Source organism: Triticum aestivum, chromosome 7A (genome assembly GCF_018294505.1).
Source record: "Triticum aestivum cultivar Chinese Spring chromosome 7A, IWGSC CS RefSeq v2.1, whole genome shotgun sequence".
NCBI classification, from domain to species: domain Eukaryota; kingdom Viridiplantae; phylum Streptophyta; class Magnoliopsida; order Poales; family Poaceae; genus Triticum; species Triticum aestivum.
The window spans coordinates 167,081,448-167,089,723 of record NC_057812.1 but is presented as its reverse complement, the minus strand read 5'-3'; the positions used below and the strand labels follow the sequence as shown (position 1 = coordinate 167,089,723).

The following is an 8,276-nucleotide window of genomic DNA, read 5'->3' as shown; positions in this document are numbered from 1 at the left end:
CAACAATCATACCATAGGCTAGCTTCTAGGGTTTAGCCTCCTTGATCTTGTGGTGGATCTACTCTTGTACTACCCATATCATCAATATTAATCAAGCAGGACGTAGGGTTTTACCTCCATCAAGAGGGCCCGAACCTGGGTAAAACATCGTGTTCCCTGCCTCCTGTTGCCATCCAGCCTAGACGCACAGTTCGGGACCTACTACCCGAGATCCGCCGGTTTTGACACCGACATTGGTGCTTTCATTGAGAGTTCCTCTATGTCGTCGCCTTTAGGCCCGATGGCTCCTTTGATCATGAACAACGATGCGGTCTAGGGTGAGACTTTTCTCCCCGGACAGATCTTCGTCTTCGGCGGCTTCGCTCTGCAGGCCAATTCGCTCGGCCACCTGGAACAGATCGAAAGCTACGCCCCTGGCCATCAAGTCAGGTTTGGAAGCTTAAACTACACGGCTGACATCCGCGGAGACTTGATCTTCGACGGGTTCAAGCCACGGCCAAGCGCGCCGCACTACCTTGAGGGGCATGATCTAGCTCTGCCCCCGGACAGTGTCCTGGAGGCCGCACACGCATCGGTTCCGACCCCTAACTCGGAGCCTATTGCGCCAATCAAGGATGAACGGTTGGATGTCACCTCGAGGGCTGCGAACCCAAAAGCGATCGAGCCGAACGCTAGCCCCGCACTCTGCATGACCCGTAACTCCGAGGATCCGGACTCCTCCCCGGACTCCGAACCCCCCGCGCCCCTGCCAATCGAATCCGATTGGGCGCCGATAATGGAGTTCACCGCCGCAGACATCTTTCAGCACTCGCCTTTTGGCGACATCCTGAATTCTCTTAAGTCTCTCTCTTTATCAGGAGAGCCCTGGCCAGATTACGGTCAGCGAGGATGGGATACGGACGATGAAGAAACTCAAATCCCATCCACCACCCACTTGGTAGCCACCGTCGACAATTTAAACGTCGTGCTCAACTTCGACTCCGAAGACATCGACAGCATGGATGATGATGCAGGAGATATCGACGAACCAACGCCCATAGGGCATTGGATAGCCACCCCATCTCACGATGTGTACATGGTGGATACCCCTAAAGGAAGCGACAACGGGGAAAAAGGGGAAGGGACGGGAGATCGACCCCCCGAAAAGCAATCAAAGCGTCGGCGTAAACACCGACCCAAGCCCCGCCTCGACAAAAACCCAGCCATAGAGCAGGACGAGCCGATAGACGACAAGCAAGCCTTAGAGCAACCGTCCGAATAGGGCAATATGGATAGAGAAACCGAACATCCCTCCTCCGGTGAAAACGGCATTCCGGACGACCTCACGCCGGATAAACCTATGGAGCAGAAGAATCTCCACGAGAGGCTTGTTGCAACTGCACGCAGCCTAAAAAAGCAGAAACGAAAGCTAAAAATAGCGGAAGATGCACTCCGGATTAGATGGAGCAAAGTAATCAATACCGCAGATAAATATGGCGACAGTCGCCGCACTAAAAGCTATCCGGAAAGAAAGCTACTGCCTGAATTCGACGAAGAGGCCCTAGAGCCCTCGCATTCAAAAAATGAGAAAGCCACACGGTCGGATAGACGACCCCATAAAGCGGCAAGCGGCGCCGCACTCAAATCGGCATGCGACCCACTTAAGGATTCGCACCATGGCCCAGTCAGGTCCATTTATGGGCCAAGAAAGCAAGCTCTCGTAAGCAATGCTATGAAGCCATCATCAGAATCCGGCACACCCAAATACAGGGGCGCCGCACACACCCTATGTTTCACCGATGAGGTCCTGGACTATGAATTTCCAGAGGGATTCAAACCCCACTACAAGAAATATGTCAACTTATGACCTTCTGTCAGTGACCCTCGAAGAATTGATCATAAATTTATGACCATTTTAGACCAATTGGTCAAAAGCTGTTCAGGGGGCTCCAAACCCTAAACCATTGCGACCATTTTGGTCAGAAAGGTCATAATTTCCTTACACGAAATGGTCACAAAGCAAACAGTGCTAGTCCGCTGCCTTATTTCTAGTTGTTAATGACCAATATAGATGGTCATAGCCTTGTAGATTGTGGTGGGTTGTGATGACTAGGCGCCATCTCATCAGTTTTGCCTATGTGTCATGTCCATGTGGCAGTTTTTGCCCTAGGTTGTGAAGCAACCTATATTTCTATCATTCCCAAAATTCCCAAAAAAATCTCATAAATTCTTTGGGGCATATCTTCATCAAATATGTAAAAATCCTTCCCTGCCTAGTTCAAAACTAATTCAACAATATTCATTTTCCTATTCTGTTCACAACAACACTTTATGAAGGAAGTGCTATTTATATATTCTTGATTGCCCTCAGAATTTTTGGGCACTCTTTCCTATCCAAATCATTATCGCATGACAAAATTCAGCTCCATTTGCCTAGCAAATCTTTCTCGGCAAATTTCCAAAGTTTGTGTCCACCTAGAAGCATTGTGAAGGAAGTACCTTTTTTATATCTCTAAATGACATGAAAGTTATACAGTTCCTTCATATGCCCAAATTATCACCCTCCTCCAAATTGCAGCTCAGTCAAATCATCTATGTGAGCCCAGGTTCAATTTATATTTTATGGCCAAATTGGCACGTTGCAAAGCAAGTGTTATATAGACCCCTCCTATTACCCTCAAACTTTTCGGGCACTCTTCCATACCCAAATCATTGCCACATGATAATATTCAGCTCAATTTTCCTAGTAAATCTTTCTTGGGAAATTTCCAAAGTTTCTACCTCGAGAGAAGCTTTGTGAAGTAAGTACTAGCTAGGCTTACGCAAATGATCTGAAAATTTACCAGCGCATGACCATACCTAAGTAACTTACCTACACCAATTTTGAGCTCATTTCATTCATCCAATCTCTCTCACTAGTTTTCCCAAGTTTTTGTCCATAGAAGAGCATTGTGAAGGAGGTACTACTTTGGCATGTCCAAATGGTATCAATTTTCTAAAATGCTTTCCTATGCCCAAATAACCATCCTCCACAAAATTTCAGCTCACTCCATTCATTATTTTGAGCCCAGCTTCAACATTCATATTTTTGTCCAGCATGGTACTTTGCAAAGCAAGTACCACCTAGGATCCTCCTTTTGAGCTAAAAATTAGTGAAGACATTCTCCTTAGTAGATGATCATCCTCAGCCAAAACTCACGCCCATTGGCCATGTGCATTTCCCGTACCGCTAATCAAACACTTGGCTGGTAATTCATGTTTGAGCATCGATTGGTCTCCTCGTGAGAATCTTACGTTGTAATTTTCTTCCTAGAACCAACTTGGGGAGTGCCCAACCCACTATACATGCCTAGGCCGCCCAGAACACATGGTAACATTACGGTCACGCGGTGACCACGCGACGGGCATGCGAGTTTACGCGCTCTAGAGTCGGGGCCCTCGGCCACCGCCCAAACCTCGACGTATCGCCACCAAACCATGTATTTATGATTAAATAGGTCCTTATGTAACTAGAAATGATTTTTGGAAAAAATAAATAGCAAACTATGAGGCAGCTGCAGTTCAAATTTGACCCGCTTCCAACTGAATCGGCGGAAATTTGTCTTTTTCACGAGAGGTGGATCAAAAAAATTTACACCCAACTATTTTGTCAATTGTGCATTAAATATGTCCTAGTATTTTATAAAAATGATTTGGTCCAATTTTGCAACAATTATTTGGTAGTTCCTTCACAAAAAAACCTTCTTTCGGGCACTCGAAAAATGGAAAATGGTTTTTTTGTCCAACAAAAATGAAAACTTCCTTAGGCAACATTGTTTGCCATTCCAATATGCACTCTTGTGCACAATATGAGATCATTTGAACAAACTATGCCATGAATGTGGCCATAAGATTGATCATTTGGCTTGAAAGCCATTGATCTCCACACATGATAACTCGTTTCTGAGAACACTTTTTAAAAATAATTGCCATATTACAAGTTTGTTATTTTTACTAGGAACTTGGCCACATATGATGACACAATGCGAAGGTTTCCCAATTTTTTGATTTTTTTGAATTTTTTATACCCGTTTTAAAATGCGGTCAAAACGGCGGGAATGACCGTTCCTAGCTAGTGGTTGAATCTTGGAATTTTGTTGGTGTTTCTCTGATTAAAAAGATACTTATGTACCTATAAATGATTTTTGGAAAAAATAAATAGCAAACTATGAGGCAGCTGCAGTTCAAATTTGACCCGCTTCCAGCTGAATCAGCGGAAATTTGTCTTTTTCACGAGAGGTGGATCAAAACTTTTTACACCCAACCATTTTGTCAATTGTGCATTAAATATGGCCTAGTATTTTATAAAATTGATTTGGTCCAATTTTGCAACAATTATTTGGTAGTTCCTTCACAAAAAAACCTCCTTTTGGGCACTCAAAAAATGGAAAATGGTTTTTTCATCCAAAGAAAATGAAAACTTCCTTAGGCAACATTGCTTGCCATTCCAATATGCACCCTTGTGCACAATATGAGATCATTTGAACAAACTATGCCATCAATGTGGCCATAAGATTGATCATTTGGCTTGAAAGCCATTGATCTCCACACGTGATAGCTCGTTTCTGAGAACACTTTTTAAAAATAATTGCCATATTACAAGTTTGTCATTTTTCCTGGGAACTTGGCCACAAATAATGACACAATGCGAAGGTTTCTCAATTTTTTGATTTTTTTTGAATTTTTTATGCCCGTTTCAAAATGCGGTCAAAACGGCGAGAATGACCGTTCCTAGCTAGTGGTTGAACCTTGGAAAACTTTCGATGTTTCTCTGATTAAAAAGATACTTATGTACCTAGAAATGATTTTTGGAAAAAATAAATAGCAAACTATGAGGCAGCTGCAGTTCAAATTTGACCCGCTTCCAACTGAATTGGCGGGAATTTGTCTTTTTCACCAGAGGTGGATCAAAACTTTTGACACCCAACCATTTTGTCAATTGTGCATTAAATATGTCCTAATATTTTATAAAAATGATTTGGTACAATTTTGCAACAAATATATGGTAGGTCCTTCACAAAAAAACCTCATTTCGGGCACTCGAAAAATGGAAAATGAATTTTCCGTGCAAAGAAAATGAAAACTCCCTTTGGCAACATTGTTTGGAATTCCAAGATGCACCCTTGTGCACAATATGAGATCATTTGAACAAACTATGTCATGAATGTGACCATGAGATTGAGCGTTTGGGTTGAAATCCATGAATCTTCACACATGATAGCTCATTTATGAGAACACTTTTCTAAAATAATTTCCGTATTACAAGTTTATTATTTTTCCTGGAAACTTGGTCACATATAATGACACAATGCGAAGGTTTTCCAATGTTTTGATTTTTTTTGAATTTTTTATGCCCGTTTCAAAATGCGGTCAAAACGGCAGGCTTGACCGTTCCTAGCTAGTGGTTGAATCTTGGAATTTTTTTGGTGTTTCTATGATTAAATAGGTACTTATGTACCTAGAAATGATTTTTGGAAAAAATAAATAGCAAACTATGAGGCAGCTGTAGTTCAAATTTGACCCGCTTCCAACTGAATCGGCGGAAATTTGTCTTTTTCACGAGAGGTGGATTAAAAGTTTTGACACCCAACCATTTGGTTATTTGTACATTAAATATGGTCTAGTATTTAAAAAATGATTTGATACAGTTTTGCAACAAATATTTGGTATGTTCTTCACAAAAAACTCTTTTGAGCACTCGAAAAATGAAAATGAATTTTCGTGCAAAGAAAATGAAAAGTTCCTTATTACTATTTTGTTATTTTTTTCTTCTAAAAACTAGGTCACATTTGATGACATGATGAGAAGGTTTTTCATTTGTTTCATTTTTTTCCAATGTATGAGGTCAAGTAAATAGCTAAGATGATCTAACATCTTATTTTTAAATTTATCACGACCAATTCAATTGGTCATAATATTGTATTGCGTTCTGATTGGTCCGTGGACAAGGCACACGGATCATGCACAAAACACCATTGGATCTTCCCGGATCCAACGGTAGCCGTCGCTCCTCGCCTCCCCCACCAACCCCACCTGAGGCGAAACCCTAGCTGGCATCTTCCATCCACCCTCCTGCCTCCTTTCTTTCTTTCTTTCTTTCTTTCTTCCTCTCCCCTCGCCCCCCTCAGATCCCCTCCCCCGATCCCACCAGCCGGCGGCGACCTCCCCGCATCCATGGCCTCCCCGCGCCCATCCTCGCCGCATCGCCACCCCGACCCCTCCCTTCCCCACCGCATCGCCACCCCGACCCCTCCCTTCCCCACCGCATCGCCACCCCCAAGCCACCTCCCTTCCCTAACCCTACACCCGTACCTCAACCTGCGCCACAACCCGTCGGATCCCCCTTCTCCGCTGCCGCTCCCCTTCCTCTCCCCTCAACCGGCGGCCAGATCCACCCACTCCCTCTCCCCACCCACTGACCGAACTCCCTCTCCGTCGCCGCCATCTAGGCCGGCAGCCATCTCTGGCGCGCAAGGCGTTGGTGACCAGGGAGGAGGCATGGAGATGAGCTTCGGGGGCGGAGGTGGAGGGGAGTGCTCGTCGTCCTCCGCGGCGTCGATATAGTTCAGCGGTGCCCCTCCCCCTCCCCGCCTCCCACCCCCCTCGCCGTCGCCTCCTCCTTCCTCCAGCACTACGTATCCAACCTCGCCTCTCGCTTCGCCGCCCCGCGCTCGCCGCCCCGCACTCTGGTCTCAAGAGCTCGCCAGAATGGTCGCCCATAGGGTAAGCTCCTCCTCCTTCTCTCTCTCTTCCCCGCCCCGCCGTCCTCCCCCAGTCCTCTAGATCCGTCGCGCCGTCGATCTTACCCCCATCGTGGCTAAACTCTCTGTGTTTGTGTGCAGTTCCACCAGTACCAGGTGGTGGGTCGCGCGCTGCCGACCCCTGGCGATGAGCAGCCCAAGATCTACCGCATGAAGCTCTGGGCCACCAACGAGGTCCGCGCCAAGTCCAAGTTCTGGTCAGTCTCCTCCCTCGACCTCGATCTTCCTCACGCGCTGGTTTCGTCGGCGCTTATGTGTTTGACTGTTTGGTTGTTTGCGCAGGTACTTCCTGAGGAAGCTCAAGAAGGTGAAGAAGGCCAACGGCCAGATGCTCGCCATCAACAAGGTATATCACTTCTCTCTAGTTGCCATGATTCGTGGATGCAACTTTAACCATGCTGGCTGGTACTAACTGCCGTGGTTGTGCAATAGATCATTTTTGGTACCGTGTTGGTCTTGTGTATGGCGAAGACACTTGATTTTAGTTGCTGCATAGAGAGATGTATGCAGCGTCGCAGTGTTCTAGCTTTAACCAAACGGTAGAATAATATTGTTTCTGTGGATCGTGCCGAGGTTTTGGTGGTTTCTACTGAAGGTCCTTGGTTCCTTACTAGGTCATGTATATTGGTCGTGACCTCACTTGTATGTTAGGTTTAGTTCGTGTGTTCTGTGATGTTGCTGAAATAGGGTGTTTGGTAGATTTATACCAGATCATGTAAGTTGGTTCTGGCCTCATTTGGTGTGAATTTAAATTGAACGAGCCGCTCTGTTAAACAACACTGCGACACTAAGTTCACTTTGCTCTTGTCTTGTTATGTAATAAGTGTTCTCAGTTGGTATCAAATGCGGTACCCTGTTCACCCTGCTTCTGTTATGTTACAAGTGTTTTGAATTAAGTCCATAAATGATTGTTGTCCAGTGCACACAGTAGCACTGCAAAATGCAAGTATGCTGATTATTTTTTGAAAACTCTATATCTTATTTCTAGCATCTTATACATGTAAAAAGAGAGTTAGAAAATGTGAATTAAGTGTAACCATGAGCTTTGTTTGTTCTTGTACTCTTTGTATGTTCCTGGTCACCACCACCGACTGCGAGCGGGGGTCCTGGTCCTCTCCCTCGTCGTCCTCGGCGGCGGCATCACGGCTTGGCGCCATCGCCGTGCCCTGCGTCAACGTCACGATCAGCTTCACGGATCACCGTCTTCACGGTACGCACGCACACATTTCTGAAATCCACAGTCAACAGTTTGGTGTACGCGCTGACTACTGAATCATGAGACATGCGTGTGGTTGTGCTTGTGCAGAGGTTGGTCGAAGAGGGCTGGAGTTCATGCCATTCCTGCTGTCCCTGTTCGTGTTCCTCTTCGGCACCTCCTAGTTTATCTTCGACCTCATCCTGGTGAGATTTCCATCCAACCCTCCCCGTCCCCATGGTGCTCTTTCTAGTTAGTACTCGTCCGAGAGAGTTGCTTGGAGTAACTATACTCAAGATGCA

At 45.5% G+C, this 8,276-nt stretch overlaps 1 long non-coding RNA gene across 1 annotated transcript; it reads left to right on the top strand.

Moving 5' to 3' along the window:
- The first annotated feature begins 6,697 nt into the window (after positions 1-6,697).
- On the top strand, positions 6,698-7,129 carry LOC123148222 (uncharacterized). Its single transcript, XR_006473690.1, has 3 exons — positions 6,698-6,741; positions 6,861-6,976; positions 7,062-7,129. It is a non-coding gene; the product is annotated as an uncharacterized lncRNA (long non-coding RNA).
- The last annotated feature ends 1,147 nt before the right edge of the window (positions 7,130-8,276 follow it).